This window comes from Nicotiana tabacum, chromosome 15 (assembly GCF_000715075.1).
Source record: "Nicotiana tabacum cultivar K326 chromosome 15, ASM71507v2, whole genome shotgun sequence".
NCBI classification, from domain to species: domain Eukaryota; kingdom Viridiplantae; phylum Streptophyta; class Magnoliopsida; order Solanales; family Solanaceae; genus Nicotiana; species Nicotiana tabacum.
In genome coordinates this window covers 76,603,530-76,623,414 of record NC_134094.1, presented here as the reverse complement: position 1 = coordinate 76,623,414, position 19,885 = coordinate 76,603,530, and the positions used below count along the sequence as shown (strand labels likewise).

Below are 19,885 nucleotides of genomic sequence, written 5' to 3'. Positions count from 1 at the left end.
GAAAATATTCAAGAAGAAAAAGCTGTGGAAAATTATTTTTCCATTTTTTTCTCTGTGTCAATAACTCTGTACAGTGTTCTCTATATATACAGTGTCATGTGTCTGACGTGTATTACTATAGGATCCTTTATATCCTAACAAACTATATAACTGACTAGTAAAGATAAATACAAAAAATTTTATTTACAGGTATTCACACTATTCTAAACTCCTTCTAGAAGAGGGATGTTGGCTTTATCTTGACCGTAGATATGAGGCGTTGAGTGCGCGCCATGTGTCCATTCAATGAGACCAAAATTTTAATATTTTGGTCGTCTATCTCAGACATAACCCAAACACAGTCAATAGAATCTAAGTCTCTTCTCCTCCACCATCTTCCCTATTTATTGTACCATCAGGGAAGAGATTATTTCCAACACCATATAGCAATATACAGTAATGCAAATATGAAACTTTAGACCTCTTAGTGTAGACTTTCCAAATAAAAGAAAAGGGACAAAGTAAGAAAAAAGAAATTAGGTCTAAAGATAATGCTCCATGCAAAATAAGATTTTAAATAAATATGAACAGATAGTTTGAGACGTTGAGTAGCAGGTGTAAAAGAATGGGTGTTTGAGAGTGGGTATTTTTGTTTTTCGAGGATTTAGAAACTCAAAACAATAACCAAAAAAAAAAATGGTAACCAAGATAGAAAAGTTAAAAAATAAAAGAAAGAGAAATGTGTATAACCTAAGTAAGAGAAAGCATAAAAGAAAAGAGGGCAACAATTAGGGATTGAACCCCTATCCCAGTGAGCAATGGTGCGCTCCATCACCACTGTACCAAAGTGTTATTTGAGTATGGGTTCACACATAAAGATATAAGTAGATAATCAAAAAAGTAGTAGTGCACTACACAGCTTAGGGAAGGGAGCATAAATTTACGTGAACCCACCTCCTCTATGTATGTAACTCACCGTCTATGACTTCTAGCTATTTTTCTATTTGTGTACTAGATATCATGATCCTCTTTTTTACCAGCTTGTCTCTACTGAAAAGACACGTTGTTTATCGTTCAAATTAGTTGTGGATATATTTTAAATACTTTGCAAATGTTGATATCTTTTAAGGCAAACAACATCCTTAAATAATAATAGGGAGCAAAACTCAAATACTTTGGTGCCACTATTAATTTTTTTATCCCGGTAAAAAAGATCTTTGGAAACTAGCCTCTATTATAATTTCGGGAAGAGCTCCTGCTGGCAATTGCTAGAATTTCTAGTATGACGATCATCAGAATTTGCCACAAAAATATGACAATCGCCGGAATTTTTCATATGGTGATCACTAGAATTTACCACAAAACATGGCATCGCTAGGAATTTCATTTGGTGTTCACTAGGATTTGCAAAACTATGACAATCGTCAAAAATTTTCATATGGTAATCACTAGAATTCGCCACAAAATATAATAATCGTCAAAAAATTTCTTATAGTAATCACCAAGATTTACCACAAAATATGAAAATCATAAGAATTTTTCATATGGGAAAATTCATAGTGTGGCTCAAAATTGTGGCAGCGACTCCAAAATTCAAGCAGTAGAACTATTTTGCAAAGAGTTTTTTAACAAGGTCAAAATATAAATGGTGATTTTAGAAAAGCTCATTCGATGTAATTGTTTTTAGTAAAAATGGCTAGCGGTGCACTTAGCCATTGCAATGCGCACGTGTAAAGATCCGGTGGCAACCTAAGTTGGGCCTCGTTAAATTGAGTAAAATGTCAATAAATCACGTCTAATATCAAACTGGTACGATCAGAAAAAATAAAAGAAAAAAAATACTAAGAGCCCTTTTTAAACACTTTATGACCAAATTTTCTCTTTTTTGTAAAATAACATAATATGTGTCTTTTGAAAATTTACCCAAACTCCACCTAAAGCCATCCCCTTTTTCTTTATTTTCCTTTTTTTGTTTATTCACTTTTTTTATTTTTTTACTTTCTTTTTTCCCATTTTGTTGTTATTTTTTCACTTTATTTCTTTTTTCTAATAAAATATTACACTATTTCAGTTTTTTTTATAATTTGTTTTTTTATAGTTATTTCTTTTTATTATTTTTTGTTCTTTCTAATAACAATTTCTCATTCTTTTTCACTTTATAATTTTTTTTGTCTTATTTTTTTAATGATTTTGTTGTTGTGTTTTTTATATTTTTTAAAATCTATCTTTCTCAGTAAAATCTCTCCATTTATTTTTATTTTTTACTTTAATTTTTTCTTTGTAATAAAATGCTGCACTCTTTTTAGTGTTTTTTTTATTTTTTTCTTTTGTATATTGTTTTTCTTTCTAGTAACAATCCTCACTTTTTCACTTTTTTTGTCTTAATTCTTTTGTTATTGTATATTTTTTTATTTTGTTCTTTTTAGTAAAAACTCTTCGTCCAAAATATCTGTCACTTTTTCTCCCTTTTTATTATTATTTTTATCCTAGTTTTTCTATTATTTGATTCAGTAAAATTGCTCTGCCAAAATTTTTATCACTTTATTTCACTTTTATTTTTATTTTTGTTCTTTCTAGACAAATAATCGAGTCGTAAAATTAGTATTGGGATACTTTCTATACAATTATTAATCGATTATAATTACCGAGAGTTACAAAGTTACTTTTTTGAGTTTTTAAATTTTAATTTTTTTTTAAAGGTTTTTTGTAATAAACTATTTGTCACTTTTTTTGTTCTTTATAGTTAAATCGACCAATATTTTGGGCATATCACTTAACATACTCAAACAAAGTATATCATGAATCAACACTAATTATGATATATCAATGTATAGTATACCATAAATATTAAGTATACCATTTAACATACGCAAATAAAGTATTCCATGATAATCATGATATACTATATAGTATATTTAGATATTGAGAATAGCATTTAACATACTCAAACAAAGTATACCATAATTCAACAGTATTCATGGTATACAATATAGTATACGCAAACTATCGGGAATACTATTTAACGTACCTATACAAAGTATAACATAATTCAACAGTAATCATGGTATACTTTATCATATACCAAAACTTTTGGGAATATATACCATTTAACTTTTCAATCATTTAACGTATTCAAATAAAGTATAACATAATTCAATAGTAATTACAATATACTACACGTTATATGATGGATATTAAAAATATTATTTAACATACTCAAACAAAGTATCCATAGAGATTTGTTAAATAAAAGTACACTGGTATACTAATTATTGGGTTGAGATCCCCTCCAATATATTTTGCTCCAATTTTGTTCGGTACAACTTTTGATTTTTTGCCACCTATCAACTATGATATCTAATGGTTAATATTCTTTTAGACACTATGCACATCAACATAGTCGTTCTAATGACTAACTTCAACCACCTATTACATTCTCGTCTTTTTAGTCCCTTGCAATAAATAACTTACATTCAGAAAAGTGAAAACCTCATGAAAACTTTGAATTTGTAGCATATATATCCTTTTGACGTCTCCACGCCACTGTATACATTATACAGATTATCATCCAGTCCGCTAAGAATATAATTCTTGGAAGAATAACACAAATACAGAAATAAATATTAAATTCCTTAAGATTGTTAGTCCCGCCAATATTGCTGTATTTGTAAATAATAATTCTGCAAAATATAAGTTATCGTAATGAAACAATAAATAATTCGAGCCCACTGAATTCACAGTGTTTCCTTAAGGAATTTAATCCCCTCCTAGTACCCAAGGTAATGGATTATTTCCTCCCAGGATAGAACGAATCACACATTGGTGTAGCGGTACTTCAAACCCCAGTGTTTAAGCGAACACAAAGTTCGGTAGCAAATCACACTTACAGTTGCTTTGTTTGAAGTTAAAAACAATGCAGAACGAGGGAGTAGAAACTCAGAAAATCGTATGAAAATGCTGAGAGGAAGGAGTGCAATGTATAGCCAAATCTGTTGAGCGATTTCAGTTTGTGTCTTGTGTGTTGTGTGTATCTTTCTTCAACAGCTGCTGCACATATATATAGCAGCCAGTGTTGAAGAAGAACAATCGTCCACCCTACGGATTGGAAAATATCCGTTACAAATGCGGATATCCGCACATATATGCGGATATCCAAATCCGAATCCGAATCCGAATCCGAATCCGAAGCCGAAGCCGAAGCCGAAGCCGAAGCCGTAGCCGTAGCCGAAGCCGAGCCGAGCGAGCGACGACGACGACGGCGCGCGGCTTGCTTTCTTCTTAACTCTTTAAGAGCTACAAGAAGAGCAATTATATATATACCCACCAAAAATCTCTTCCTCTTCCAATATGGGACAATGTCTCATTGTCAAGAGGGGAAAACTTAAAATTTTACTCAAAAATTTCATTTTCCCTCCATTTTCCATTCACCCTCATTTTAAGACTATTTCATCTTAAAAATAAAAACCTCAATAATCCCCCACATGAATGGGGAATGGCTATATCACGGAAGTATGCATGGAAAAACTGTGTGATTTACAAGCAAGGATTAATCGCATCTGGATAAGTAGGTTTCCCTTTGAACTTTCCGTAGTAAACTTATGTCGGATATACTCGGTCAATCGGTAGATTTGATATCTTTGAACCGTCGATCTTTGGTGTATACCTAGACAATCATAAGTCACACAATCAATCCTTAACCGTGTTTGGTTCTCATTGTTGTGTTCGTTTCAGCCATGAACACCGCCTGGTTTCATAAGTGCGTAGAGAACTAGCCTTACAAAGTTCTCCTTGAAGCGGCTAACACTTCACACTTATATAGGTGATTCCTAAACGTGTCATCCTGTAGATATACTTTTTGATATACCCCGTATCAAATTTAAAAATCATTAAAAAGCCTTAATGCTTTATCCTTGGTACTGAACATTGTCTCATCACGAGAACGGACTAAAATTTTATTTGATAATGTTGAACCGTCATTAATGACTTTGTTTGATCTCCTTGAACCTAGATCTTGGGATCTCCAGTCTTCTAGGTAGAGTTACCGCCACAATGACTTGTTCTCGGCCATAGCCCCATTCCCCTTGATGATTTCTCAACTACCTCTCTAGTTAGGCCTTTTGTAAGTGGATCCGACATATTATCACTTGACTTTACATAGTCAATCGTGATAATTCCTCTAGAGAGTAATTGCCTAACGGTTTTATGTCTTCGTCGTATATGACGAGATTTACCGTTATACATAACGCTCCCAGCCCTTCCAATTGTCGCTTGACTATCACAATGTATGCATATTGGTGCCAACGGTTTGGGCCAAAATGGAATGTCTTCCAAGAAATTCCGGAGCCATTCAGCTTCTTCACCGGCTTTATCTAAGGCTATGAATTCAGCCTCCATTGTAGAGCGGGCAATGCATGTTTGTTTGGACAACTTCCAAGATACCGTTCCTCCACCAATAGTGAATACATATCCACTCGTGGACTTAGAATCAGTTGAACCGGTGATCCAATTTGCATCACAGTATCCCTCAATCACCGCAGGGAATTTACTGTAGTGCAATTCAAAGTTTTGGGTATGTTCTAAATATCCCAAAACTCGTTTCATTGCCATCCAATGAGATTAGCCTGGATTGCTCGTATATCGACTCAGTTTACTTATAGCACAAGCTATATCTGGTCGTGTACAATTCATGATATACATTAAGTATCCCAACACACGAGCATAATCCAATTGTAATATGCTTTGGCCTTTATTCTTTGCTAGTGCAAGATTCACGTCAATTGGAGTCTTTGTAACTTTAAAGCCCAAGTGCTTGAATTTTTCAAGTACTGTCTTAATATAATGAGATTGTGACAATGCCAGACCTTGAGGAGTCTTATGGATCTTAATTCCCAGAATTAAATCAGCAACTCTCAAGTCTTTTAGATCAAACTTGCTATTGAGCATACGCTTAGTAGCATTTATGTTGGCAATGTCATTACTCATTATCAGCATATCATCCACATATAGGCAAACAATGACTATGCGATTTGGAACATTTTTAATGTACACACATTTATCTTAAAACCATTTGACAACATTGTTTGGTCAAATTTTATATGCCATTGTTTGGGTGCTTGTTTTAGTCCGTAAAGAGACTTAACAAGTCTACATACCTTCTTTTCTTTACCTGGAATCACAAACCCTTCAGGTTATTCCATGTAAATTTCTTCCTCCAACTCTCCATTTAAGAAGGCCGTCTTAACATCCATTTGATGAATTTCAAGACCATACACTGCAGTTAATGCTACTAACATCCGTATGGAAGTAATTCTTGTAACTGGAGAGTATTTATCAAAGTAGTCTAGACCTTCTCGTTGTCTATACCCTTTGACTATGAGCCTTGCCTTGAATTTATCAATAGTGCCATCATCTTTGATTTTTCTCTTAAAAATCCATTTAGAACCCAAAGGTTTATTTCCAGGAGGAAGATCAACCAATTCCCATGTATGGTTGTTCAATATGGATTCTATTTCACTATTGACTGTCTCTTTCCAAAACAATGATTCCGAAGAAGTCATAGCTTCTTTAAATATTTGAGGCTCATTCTCCAATAAGAAAGTCACAAAATCTGGTCCAAATGAAGTAGATGTTCTTTGACGTTTACTACGTTTTGGATCCTCCTGATTACATATACTTTCTTTTGTTTCTTCCCGAGGTTGTTTAGATCCTTCACCAAACGACTCACATTCCTTTTTATACGGATATATATTTTCAAAAAACTCAGCATTATCTGATTCTATAACCATATTATTATGAATGTCGGGATTTTCTGATTTATGAACCAGTAATCGATATGCTTTACTATTTGTCGTATATCCTATGAAAACACAATCAACGGTTTTCGGTCATATCTTTACCCTTTTGGGTTTAGGAACTTGCACTTTTACCAAACACCCCCACACTTTAAAATAATTCAAGTTGGGCTTCCTTCATTTCCATTTTTCATATGGAATGGATTGTGTTTTGCTATGGGGCACTCGATTTAATATTCGATTAGCCGTAAGAATGGCTTCCCCCACAAGTTCTGTGGCAAACCAGAACTTATCAACAACGCATTCATCATCTCCTTTAATGTGCGATTCTTTCTTTCCGTAATCCCATTAGATTGGGGCGTGTAAGGGGCTGTTGTTTGATGAATAATTCCATATTCTAAATATATTTCTTCAAAAGGAGATTCATATTCACCACCCCTATCACTTATTATCATTTTTACTTTCTTGTTAAGTTGCGTTTCAACTTCATTTTTGTATTGCCTGAATGCGTCTATTGCTTCATCTTTACTATTCAGTAAGTAAACATAGCAATATCGAGTACCATCGTCAATAAAAGTTATGAAATACTTCTTTTCACCACGAGATGGTATTGACTTCGTGTCACAAATATCTGTGTGAATTAAGTCTAAAGGATTTGAATTCCTTTCAACTGACTTATAAGGATGTTTAACATACTTAGATTCCACACATGTTTGACATTTTGATTTTTCGCATTCAAACTTAGGCAGTACTTCCAAGTTAATCATTTTCCGTAAGGTTTTATAATTGACATGACCCAAACGTACATGCCATAAATCATTTGACTCAAGTAAGTAAGAAGAAGCTGAAATATTATTATTGTTTTCCACAACCATTATATTCAGATTGAAAAGGCCCTCGGTGAGGTAACCTTTTCCTACAAATATTTCATTCTTACTAATGACAACCTTGTTGGACACAAAAACGCACTTAAAACCGTGCTTAACAAGAAGTCCAGTAGAGACTAAATTCTTTCTCATTTCGGGAACATGAAGGACATTGTTCAAAGTCATGACCTTGCCAGAAGTCATTTTCAGAAATATCTTCCCATATCCTTCAACTTTTGCTGTTGAAGCATTTCCCATATAAACTGTCTCTCCGGGTCCAGCAGGAGCATAAGTAGCAAAAGCTTCTCTAACTGCACAAACATAGCGAGTGGCTCCTGAATCAAACCACCACAGTTTAGGATTTTCCACCAAGTTATATTCAGAAAGCATGGCACACAAGTTATCAACATCATCATGGTTTACTACCATGTTTGCTTGACCCCTTTTCTTGTCTTTCTTCGGAGCACGACACTCCGTAGATTTGTGTCCGATTTTATTTCGGACCAGAAGCCTTCTTCCTCTTTTTGTTATCTTCAACAATATTTGCTCCCATTATTGTTGAATTTTCACGGCCTCTCCTTTCAGCAGCTTTATTGTCCTCTTTGATTCTCAACCGAACAATGAGATCTTCAAGGGACATTTCCTTTCGTTTGTGTTTCAAATAATTTTTGAAGTCCTTCCACAACGGAGGCAACTTCTCAATCATTGCTGCTACTTGGAATGCTTCGTTGATGACAAGACCTTCAGCAAGTAGATCATGAATAATCACTTGCAATTCCTGGACTTGGGTAATAACAGACTTGCTATCTACCATTTTGTAGTCCAAAAATTTTACGGCAACGAATTTTTTCATCCCGGCATCTTCAGTTTTATATTTCTTTTCAAGCGCATTCCACAATTCTTTTGACGTCTCCACACTACTGTATACATTATACAAATTATCATCCAGTCCGCTAAGAATATAATTCTTGCATAAAAAATCAAAATGCTTCCACGCTTCAATCACGAGAAAGCGTTCATTTTCTGGAGTTTTATCTGGCAGATCAGGAACATCTTCCTTGATGAACTTCTGTAGACATAACGTGGTTAAGTAGAAGAACATCTTCTGCTGCCAGCGCTTGAAATCAATCCCGAAAATTTTTTCGGGTTTTTCTGCCGGTGCCAATGCCGGTGTTCGGCTTGTCGATGCGTTGGCAGTCACCGTCGGAACAGCTTGGTTTTCGCTATCAGTCATCATTTTTTTTGTAAAACGAAATGACACAAACAAACGTTTAATACACGTTTTCAAACTGGAGTAAAAATCACGTAGATTTTAATCTCCAACAAAACGCCACGAAGGCTTTACTCTCCAAAACGGGAGTACACAAAACCACAAAGGTTTTAGTTTGCAGAATAATAAGAATAATACAAATACAGAAATAAATATTAAATTCCTTAAGATTGTTAGTCCCGCTAATATTGCTGTATTTGTAAATAATAATTCTGTAAAATATAAGTTATTATAATAAAATAATAAATAATTCGAGCCCACTGAATTCACAGTGTTTCCTTAAGGAATTTAATCCCCTCCTAGTACCCAAGGTAATGGATTATTTCCTCCCAGGATAGAACGAATCACACACTGGTGTAGCGGTACTTCAAACCCCAGTATTTAAGCGAACACAAAGTTCGGTAGCAAATCATACTTACAGTTGCTTTGTTTGAAGTTAAAAACGATGCAGAACGAGGGAGTAGAAACTCAGAAAATCGTATGGAAATGCTGAGAGGAAGGAGTGCAATGTATAGCCAAATCTGTTGAGCGATTTCAGTTTGTGTCTTGTGTGTTGTGTGTGTCTTTCTTCAACAGCTGCTGCACATATATATAGCAGCCAGTGTTGAAGAAGAACAATCGTCCACCCTCCATGGTGGAGCAAGCACATTCATGGTGGGAAGAGCATTAGGCGGCTGCCTTGTGGTCAATACACGGATTGAAAAATATCCATTACAAATGCGGATAATCTTACGTTAATATTTACTATTAATAAATAAATTTGGTCCAAAAAATTAATCAATCAATCAATCGATTATTTGACCAAATCCGAATCCGAATCCGAATCCGAATTCGAATCCGAAGCCGAAGCCCTAGCCCTAGCCCTAGCCCTAGCCGTAGCCGAAGCCGAGCCGAGCGAGCGACGACGACGATGACGATGACGCGAGGCTTGCTTTCTTCTTAACTCTTTAAGAGCTACAAGAAGAGCAATTATATATATACCCACCAAAAATCTCTTCCTCTTCCAATATGAGATAATGTCTCATTGTCAAGAGGGGGAAACTTAAAATTTTACTCAAAAATTTTATTTTCCCTCCATTTCCCATTCACCCTCATTTTAAGACTATTTCATCTTAAAAATAAAAACCTCAACATTGATAACTTTTGATGGGATGTGCGGGCATACCAATATTGATAAGATTAGGAACGAAGATATTCGGACAAGAGTGGGAGTGGCCCGGTGGAAGACAAGATGCGGGAAGCGAGGGTTAGATGATTTGGACATGTGAAGAGGAGAAGCACAAATGCTCCAGTAAGAAGGTGTGATAGGTTAGCCTTGGTGGGTCTAGAGAAAAGGTAGAGATAGACCAAAAAAGTATTAGGGAGAAGTGATTAGACAAGATATGCCGTTGTTTCAGCTAACCAGGGATATGACCCTTACAAGAAAGTATGGAGGTCCAGAATAAAGGTAGGAGACTAGTATGTAGTCGAAAGTGTTTCTTTCCCATAGCAGGAGCATTAATGTTGGTTTTTGTATTCTGTTATCGTTAGATTTCTATTACTATACGTTATTCCTTTCGCTTAATTTTCTTATTATCTTGTTGCTGATATTATTTGTTGCTACTTCTTTCTTTTTATCTTTCCTCTAAATTTTCTTGAGCCGGGGGTCTATCGCAAACAACCTCTTTATCTTCAAGGTAGGGGTAAGATCTGCATATATTCTAGTGCCCTTATGCTCCACTCATGGGACTATACTGAATTTGTTGTTGTTGTTGTTGTTGGTAACTTTCGATTCATTCCCTATAGCATTAGTTCACTGACCAGATATTATATTTTGGACCAAGTTCTCCATATTCGAGCTTTCTTAAAGGAAGGAAAAACGTCTTAGAGGGGGTTGGTTTAAATTTGAGAGAAGGTGAGTGTGTGTTTGGGGTGACTAAAAGAATATTAGCCATTAGATTAATTAGTTAATAGGTGGAAAAAATGAAAAGTTGTACAGAGCAAAATGTATGAGGGATCTTTGTTATATTTGGACGTTTTCCAATAAATTTGGATATATATGATTCCACAAGCTGTTTTCTCTCATTTTTTATTTTAAACTTTTGTAGGCATCGCCTAGAACTGAAACCAATAGTGATGAAATCTAAATCTAAAGAGCTTTGACCAGAAATATTAAACCCGACAGGCAACAACCTCCAATAGGTAACCATGGCTGGAAATACTACTGCTCCGACGAGATCGACTCCAGATCTGTGGCCTTCTTCTCACTCTCTTTATCGACCTTGCTTCTCAATTTCAAAGAGCTTGTGTGGTGGATATGATAAAAGCGTGGTGTCAACTATTGGACTTGTGCTTTATTAGCTGGATAACAACAACAACAACCCAGTATAATCTCATTAGTGGGGTCTGGGGAGGGTAATGTGTACGCAGACTTTACCCCTATCTTAGGGTAGAGAGGCTGTTTCCAAATGACCCTCAGCATCCTTCCCTCCAAGAACTCCCCACCTTACTCTTGGGGTGACTCGAACTCACAACCTCTTGGTTGGAAGTGAGGGTGCTTACCATCAGAGCAATCCACCTTGTCAAAAATCTTATTTGGGTGAAGTTTGGTTTGAAGATGAAAATGTATTTGAACACTAGTTTTAAAAACATATTTTTCAAATTTATTTTGGAAAAACATGAAACATGACTTATACCCACAAATTCTAAAAACTATCACAAATAGCCAACAGTACCATTATCAATAACATTCATTATATTATCACAAATCATAGTCCTGAACATAAATAAATTTGATACAAAATTATCATTTTTATAATAAACTACATGATACATTATCAGGTGACCGAGAAGACGAAGCAACATTGTTACAAAATAATAAATGGTGGGCTCTTTTATAAAATACAAAAGTTTAGGGCAATTTAAAAAAAATAAATAATAGTGATATTTTGGCCCAAAATCAGCTATATTGAGCTGGTTTTGGGATTTGAGATTTGGGATTTTACCAAAATGTAGGCAAAATCTATGGCCAAATATGTGTTTGCCAAATAAAATCCAAATTTATTTTGGCAAAATCTATGGTCAAACGGGTCCTTAGTTTTGGGGAAATAAATATCATTGTGGATTTTAGGAGTAGCGAGAGTCATTATTTTCTGTCCTTCTCCTAAAAAATAATAAACTAAGTGAATTGTATTTATCATTCGTAGCTTTACTTTTCGAAAATTATCATTTGTTGTTATATTTGAATTTGATAACAAATCTACTTGTAGTACTGGAAAACAAAGATCAATTATTTTGAATTGAACATTTAGTTAAATCACCCACTTAGTAATTGGAGGTCTTGTGTTCGACTCTCAACAAGAGCATTCTATTTTTCTGTATTTTGCATCGGTTGTATTCCTTGTGCAACGAATACAGTCGATTCGTTGTACGTCTGAATACAAGTGATACAAGTTGATAACAATTGAACAATATCTAGGAATTGTAATTAGACAAACTATAATTATGTATAATAATTAGGCTCTAAACTGTATTGCTTTATAAAAATTCCTCTATCAGAAATGATCGGTCCAATTGAATCCACTCCTAACATTTTTAGCATGCATCTATACTAGTTGCAACTATACCGTGCAATGGAACTCTCCAAAAATCTAACTGTCACGACCTGAAATCCCAACCGCGGGGTCGTGATGGCGCCTAACACCGCTTGCTAGTCAACCTAGCGCAATAGGGTGTTATTGAAAGAAATGCAATAGATATCTAATAACTGAACCATTACGTAACATAAAACACCCTGAGATCTGGTGTCACATGTACATGAACGTCTAGATTCAGCTGGACACAAGGTGTGAAAGAAATAAAACACTGTCCGAAATAAAAGAAAATAGTACAAAGAAATAGGGAAGTGACTCTAAGGCCTGCGAACGAGATGCAACTCTACCTCGAATCACCGTCTGGTATCCACTAAGTACCTCTCGGGACTCCGTTGGTACCAACGTCAAAATCTGCACAAGAAGTACAGAAGTGTAGTATGAGTACAACCGACCCAATGTACTTAGTAAGTGTCGAGCCTAACCCCGATGAGGCTAAGACAAGACACCTACTAAAAACCCGTGCAGTTATGTACATAAAGCAACAGAATAACAAATAAATCAAAAAAAAGTAACAACAAGGTGGGGACATGTAGAAAGGGGCAATAAAGCAACAGAAATAACCAATAAAGCATTAGAAGTAATAACGAGGTGAGGACATATAAGATGGGCAACAATCATAACAATAAGCAAAGAATCACAAAGTAAGGCTCTTTCCGAAATAAGCAATGAAACTGTCAAGTTAAATTCACAATCCAGGTACCAAGTAAAACAATAAAGTCAACAAATTGCACGGCACCACCCTTCGTACTTTTACTTTCATCCTCACCATATAATACAAAATAATTCAATTGCACGACATCACCCTTCATATTTTTAATTTCATCCTCACCATATAATATAAATAAAGGATGTGCACGACATCACCCTTCGTTCTTTTACTCTCATCCTCACATGAGAATGATAATAGCAAGCGGCATCACCATTCGTGCTTTTACCTCACATTCACTCAAGCAAGAATATCAATATGCAAAAATACATGGCAATACCCTTCGTGCTTTTCACTCTTCCTCACCAAGCAATTACAATAATACAATACCAAGCAAGATGGGAAGCATCAAATTCCAATAGTGACAGTTGAATACGACTCCAACAACCAACCAACAACTTCCACGCTCATCACCGAAAGGCACAACAATCTCAATATTAGAAATAACATGAAAACGAGAAATCAAGTAATTAATAATCAATCTAAGCATGGGAGACATATTTCACGAAATAACATGGTGCAAGTAAGGCAAATTCTACTCGCATGCTTAACGCCTTAACCCATGGCCCGCATATATACACCCGTCACCTTGCATATACGCTACCCCCAACACATAATTCACATATCAAATAGACTCAATTCTACCTTATTTTCCTCAAATCAAGGTTAACCAAGATATTTACCTCTTTCTGCAATTAAATCAACAATCAAGCACGTCCTTGCCTTTCGAACAAGCCTCAAAACCAACTAAATCTAGCCAATTACCAATCAAACAATTTGAAACAAGCTTTAGAAATCACTCACGAATGAAAAAGGTTCAATTTTGATCATTTTTGAAAAGTCAACAAAAGTCAACCCCGGGCCCGCTCGATCGAGATATGAGATTCGGACCACCCGATTATCCATTCACCCCGAGCCCGGATATATGATTTATTTAAAAATCCAACCTCAATTTGAGGTCTAAATCTCAATTTTATAAAGAAAACCTAAATTCTACCCAAAACCCCTAATTTCTACCATAAAATTCATAGATTTGATGTTAAAAATTCTTGAAAAGTAATTAAAATTGATTGAAAACTAGTTAAAGATGCTTATCAGTGAATTTGGGGAGAAAACGTTCTTCAAAAATTGCCTCTAGAGAGCTTAGGGTTGAAAAATGGTGTAAAATGAGCTAAGTCCCGATTTTTCAAACTTTTACCCAGCTACATATATCGTAATTGCGATGTCCGCAAATGTCACTGATCACAAAGGTGACAAGTGCAACAGACCCACTATTGTCGCAAATGCGACATACCCTTCGCAAATGTGAAGTTCCCTCCATCGCAAATGCGCACGAATGTTTTGCAAAGGCGAATTATTCTTCGCAAATGCGACTCTAGCTCAGTTCGCAAAGGCGAACTATTCTTTGCAAAAGTACCAACCCCTAGCCCATTTTCGCAAAGGCGATCATTTGACCGCAAAAGCGAGGCTCACAAATGCGAGATCTGCCGGCTTGTACTAGCAACTGGTGAGCACCAACAGTTCCAAACCCATCCGTAACACATTCAAAACTCACCCGAGCCCCTCGGGCTCCAATCCGAACATGCACACAAGTGTAATAACATCCTACAAACTTGCTCACTACAATAAATCATCAAAATAACATCAAACAACAAGAATCGATCATCAAATAACAAGAATTTTAACTTAAACTCAATTTTTACAATCCTTCACATAATGCACCGAAATGTGCTTGGGTCACTCCGGACCCAACCAAACGTGCGTACAAGTCTAAAAATATCATACGGACCTACCGAAATCGTCAAAATACCGATCCGAGGTTGTTTACCAAAAATATTGATCGTGATTAACTCTAGCTTCATTTTAAATCAAAATTTTCGTTTTCTTCAAAATCTCACATAAAAGCTTTTCGAAAAGCGACACGAACTACGCACACAAGTCAATTAATATCAAATGAAGCTATGAGAAGTCTCGAAACACAGAAATTAAGGCTAGTACTCAAAATGACCTATCGTGTCGTCACACTAACATGCTTTAGTAGGCGTTTGGACATAAAAATTGTAATTTTTAACAAAACAATAGTATTTGGAGTTTAGTTGAAAAATGGTATTTGTAATTTGAAATTATGTTTGGACATGCATTTCACTTGAAAATATGTTACAGTTTTGTGAGTGGGGAAAAAAAATTCTGAAAAATTTGAAAAAGTGATCAAAATCACTTTTTGATTTTTGAAAAATTTATTTTCAAAAAGTTCTGCAAGAAAGTACAATATTTCATAGACAAACATATTTTTAAGATTTTTTTTTTATGGACAAACTGGACTTTAATCTTTCGCTTTCGCACTATCACGGACTAATGTCATGTTAAGAAAAGAGAGTAGGCAAGAGGGAGTCAAGAAAGGAAAAAAAAAAAAGATTGAGATATTAGGAAAGCCACATAAGAGATGACACATTGAAGATATCCTTTTCTTTACTTTCAGGCTTCAAGAGGGTAAGTTAAAGCCACTAAGCTATCCAACCATGAACCAACTACCCCTTTTTCCCTCCTTAGCTATTTATTTATTTAAAGCATCATCCTAAAAGACCCTCTTTTTTGTTACTCCTACTACTATTCTCTTTAGGCAAAAAGGTGAGAATAAATGTGGCAAAATCAGACCCAGAAATCTTCTTCCTTTAGAGAATCCATCAAAGCCCTTGAAGCTGATATTCAACATGCCAATACTATGTAAGTCTCTTTCTTTTTGTTTCTTCTCTTCCCCTTTTTCTGTGGTTGATCACTCAAGAGTTTGATTATATAATTAAGAAATTGTCTCTTTTTTCTCTCTCTTTCTTATCTGTTATTTCTGATCAATTTTCTATTCTGCATCTTATGTGTTGGTTGAACTTGCACATCAATATGATTGTTGGATAGTTTCTTTTTGATATTGAAATTGGTGCAAATTTACTACTTACTAAAGTAGCTCAAGCCGAAATATTTCCTTTTTTAACAACCATTTCCCATTTCTATTTGTTTGATGTTTAAATTTGGATTCAGATTTATAGCCACAATTGCCACAATCTTGAAATGTTAACAAACATGAATTGAAGAATAATAATTGAACATATGATATTTTCCAAGCTTTATGAAGTAGGGCAAAGGACCTAGTTTGCCTCTTTACTATATGAAATATCTTAATTTTATCTCTCTTTTACTTTGGGTACTTCTAACATTAGCAAATCATTTTGTATTTGCGCTTGGCTTATATGGAGCTCCAGCATGTCAAAATACTTTGGAGAAAATGTCCAAATTTAAACCTCTGATATGGTTTAAAGTTACCATCGATTATACTCTATGTTGCGCGGACTCTCCAAAATATCGCCGCACCCGTGTCGGATCCTTCAAAAATGCACTACTTTTGGAGGATCTGACATGTACCTAGCGACATTTTGGGAGAGTCCGAGCAACATAGATTATACTTCATGTTGGAGTCCTTTAGCTAAGGTTAATTTGCTTTTGAGGTGGTTTAAGTTTCCTCCCACTGTTTACTTGTTTTTTTTTCTATCTTTGTTCTTGTTAAACATGCAACAATTGTTTCAAGAATAGCTGGTTATCAATTCATGAGACGGGTTTTGCAGGGCAGCAGCTCTTCCGCGGATCTCGATGGGGATTGTGTTCAGATGAAAGTTTCCTACGGCTTTCTTGCCCCCTTCTTGCTATTTCTCATAGAATGGATGGACTATAGTTGCTTAGATAATCTTGCAACTTGTTTAGGCCTCCTTCACATTCTTGTTTACAGGGTGAGTTTCCATTTTTACTTCAATGTATATTTAAATGCATGCTCATTTAATTTGGATACCAGGATCTAACATATAATATTCAGTATCACTTAATACTGTGTAATACTGAATCCAACATGAAATAACTTATACGGGAATAAAACACCTAAAAATCCAGAAACCTTGATCTCATCTTTCTACTTTTTTTACTTTAAAAGCAAGGGTAAATTTATAAACTTTCACTTAATGCAATGAAACAAAAAATATTCCTGTGATTGTTAATCCCGTCATTATGATCCCGAATGTATAACTTTGTCTGTGAACCAAATGATCCTTTAGAGTTGTCATTGTCATTTGTTTCACCTCTCAAAGGGTATATATTCTCTCAGTATTGCTTTTATACCTTATGTTTAAACTAGTCATCCTTGCAGGTCTATGTTGATGGAATTCCAACAATCTCCCCACAAGAAAGGAAAGCCACAATTAGAGAATTCTATGGTTTGCATTCTTTCCTTGTTTGGTTTATTCTCTAGACTAGATGCTATAAGGGTTGGGAGGAGACAGAAAAACAAGAGAAAGTTAGTCAAATAAAAAGTAAATTTGAGATTGTTAGAAGTTGGTTAATCAAGTTCATGATACTACTACTTTTCTCCTTTTTCAACTGCAGTTGACGATAATAAAATGATATCGGAGGGAGTGCTAGGATTTCATCTGTTTTTTTAAAATCTTGCAGCCATTATATATCCTTCACTTAAGCAGCTAGAGGGCAATCTAGTGGAATTAATGAAGGAGAATGATAAAATAACTCAACTCTCTCACACTTGGAATGGAGAAGGAGTGGAAGAGAAGAGACAGTCATGTAAAAGTATACAACGAGAAGAAGAATGCGACATATGCATGGAGACTGGCTCCAAGGTGGTTCTGCCTAATTGTGGCCATTCCATGTGTGCTGTCTGTTTCCATGACTGGTATGAAGAAAGACTCCCCTTTGCAAAACTGGTTTTGGGAATGTTAACAAGATATTGCATAACTTGAAACAAAGACGCTACATTCCATTACTATTTATCTTTCAGGTACATCCGGTCTCAATCATGCCCTTTTTGCCGAGGTAGCCTACAGAGAGTGAGCTCCGGAGACTTGTGGGTTCTAACTAGTTATTGCGATGTGGTTGATAGTACTATACTTGGGCAGGAGAACCTAAGGCGCTTCTACCTTTATATTGATAAGTTGCCACTTGCTGTGCCTGACACCAATGTGATGCTTTACGACTATATGATATAGCGTTGGAAGTGGAAGCAATGAATCATGCATACCGACCTATTACCAAATATGCTTGATCCTGAGTAGGACTTTAAATCCCATATAATACAGCGGAATAAGGGCTCTCACCCTCATTGTGTATAGTTAGCTAAATACTAGCTATCCATACTGCAACTCAGAGCTTCAGTGACAAGGTGTTTGTGGAATGACTACTCTTTGCACATGATTGCTTTGTGCAATTCCGCGATAAGTTTCTTAAATGGAGGAAAATTATGTAAAGGGTCATCTAACTCATGGCAGTAGAAAGCATAGAGATATGCCTGACATTCAACTCAGTTTTTTTTTGGGACCTGAGTGCTGAAATGGAAAGGCAAATGATTAAAGGATTTATTTACCATTGGCAAGTTCAGCTGTTGATTGTAATGCTTGTACAGTATATTACAATGAAAAATAAAGGATGTATTTACCTGTTATTCATCAAAGCCATGTGCTTTTTCCATTTATTATATCCCAATGTTCATCATGGGGAAGAAAAATCTTTAATTGCAGAAGTAGGGTATAGTGGAAAACTCATGGTTTTAACTTATTTTGTATTTAAGAAGTGGTTCATCTCCTTTTCATTTCACAATAAGGTGAGCGTTTTGCTGTAAATATCACAAAAATATACGAAAATTCTTCAAAGCTTGAAGTGTGTTAAGGATATTGTTCTTAAAGATGTCAAATATTTTTTACAAAATCAAACTCTTTACATGCCAAAAACATTTCTCACATGCCAAAAACATTTCCAAATCCACCAATTTTGCCTTCACGCCCATTTCTCACATGGACGAGCCCAATTCATTTTACACTCTCTTTACATGCCAAAAACAAAAAAATTATTCATTACAAATTGAAAAAGAGAGCTCTTTCTAATCCATGAGATACACTTCATTTTGAGATACTATTCACTACTTTTCTTAACACATTTAATTCTCAGTCTAGAGCTACAGCCTCAAGAAGTCAGGTTTATAGCCTGTTTGGCCAAACTTATAAAATCAGTTTATTTTGAGAAGTGTTTTTCTCAAAAGTACTTTTAATGCTTTTGGTTAGAAGCAATTTTTATTTGGCTAATTAATTTGAAAAGTACTTTTGAGCAGTAATTAGTGTTTGACCAAGCTTTTGAAAACTGCTTCTAAGTGTATTTTTCTCAAAAGTGCTTTTGGAGAGAAGCTACTTTTTTCTGCTTCTCAAAAACTGTTTCTGCTTCTCCTCAAAAGCACTTTTTTTCCTTCCAAAAGCTTGGCCAAACACCTCAATTTTTGACCAAAAGTGTTTTTGGCCAAAAAACGCACTTTTCACCAAAAAAAAAAAAAGTTTGGCCAAGCATAGTAACTAACGTTCTCTAATGACATCCTCAATCATTTGACAGAATCTTGTCGCAACTATGGGTTTAACTATCATAGCTATATAATTGGGTATCTATGAAGATATACATAGCAATATATGTTTTATACATCTAAAATCAATATTTTATTTAAATACACAGTGTAATTTTTCGTAATATTTCGACGAAGGGTGGTCAGCAAAAGGTGGCTTCGCCCCTGCTATGAAGATATACATAGCAACATAATTGGGTGCCTAGATCCT

At 35.2% G+C, this 19,885-nt stretch overlaps 1 pseudogene; it reads left to right on the top strand.

Annotated features, from left to right (window-relative positions):
• The first annotated feature begins 15,723 nt into the window (after nucleotides 1-15,723).
• LOC107792244 (E3 ubiquitin-protein ligase AIRP2-like) lies at nucleotides 15,724-18,732 on the top strand (annotated as a pseudogene).
• Nucleotides 18,733-19,885: the final 1,153 nt, after the last annotated feature.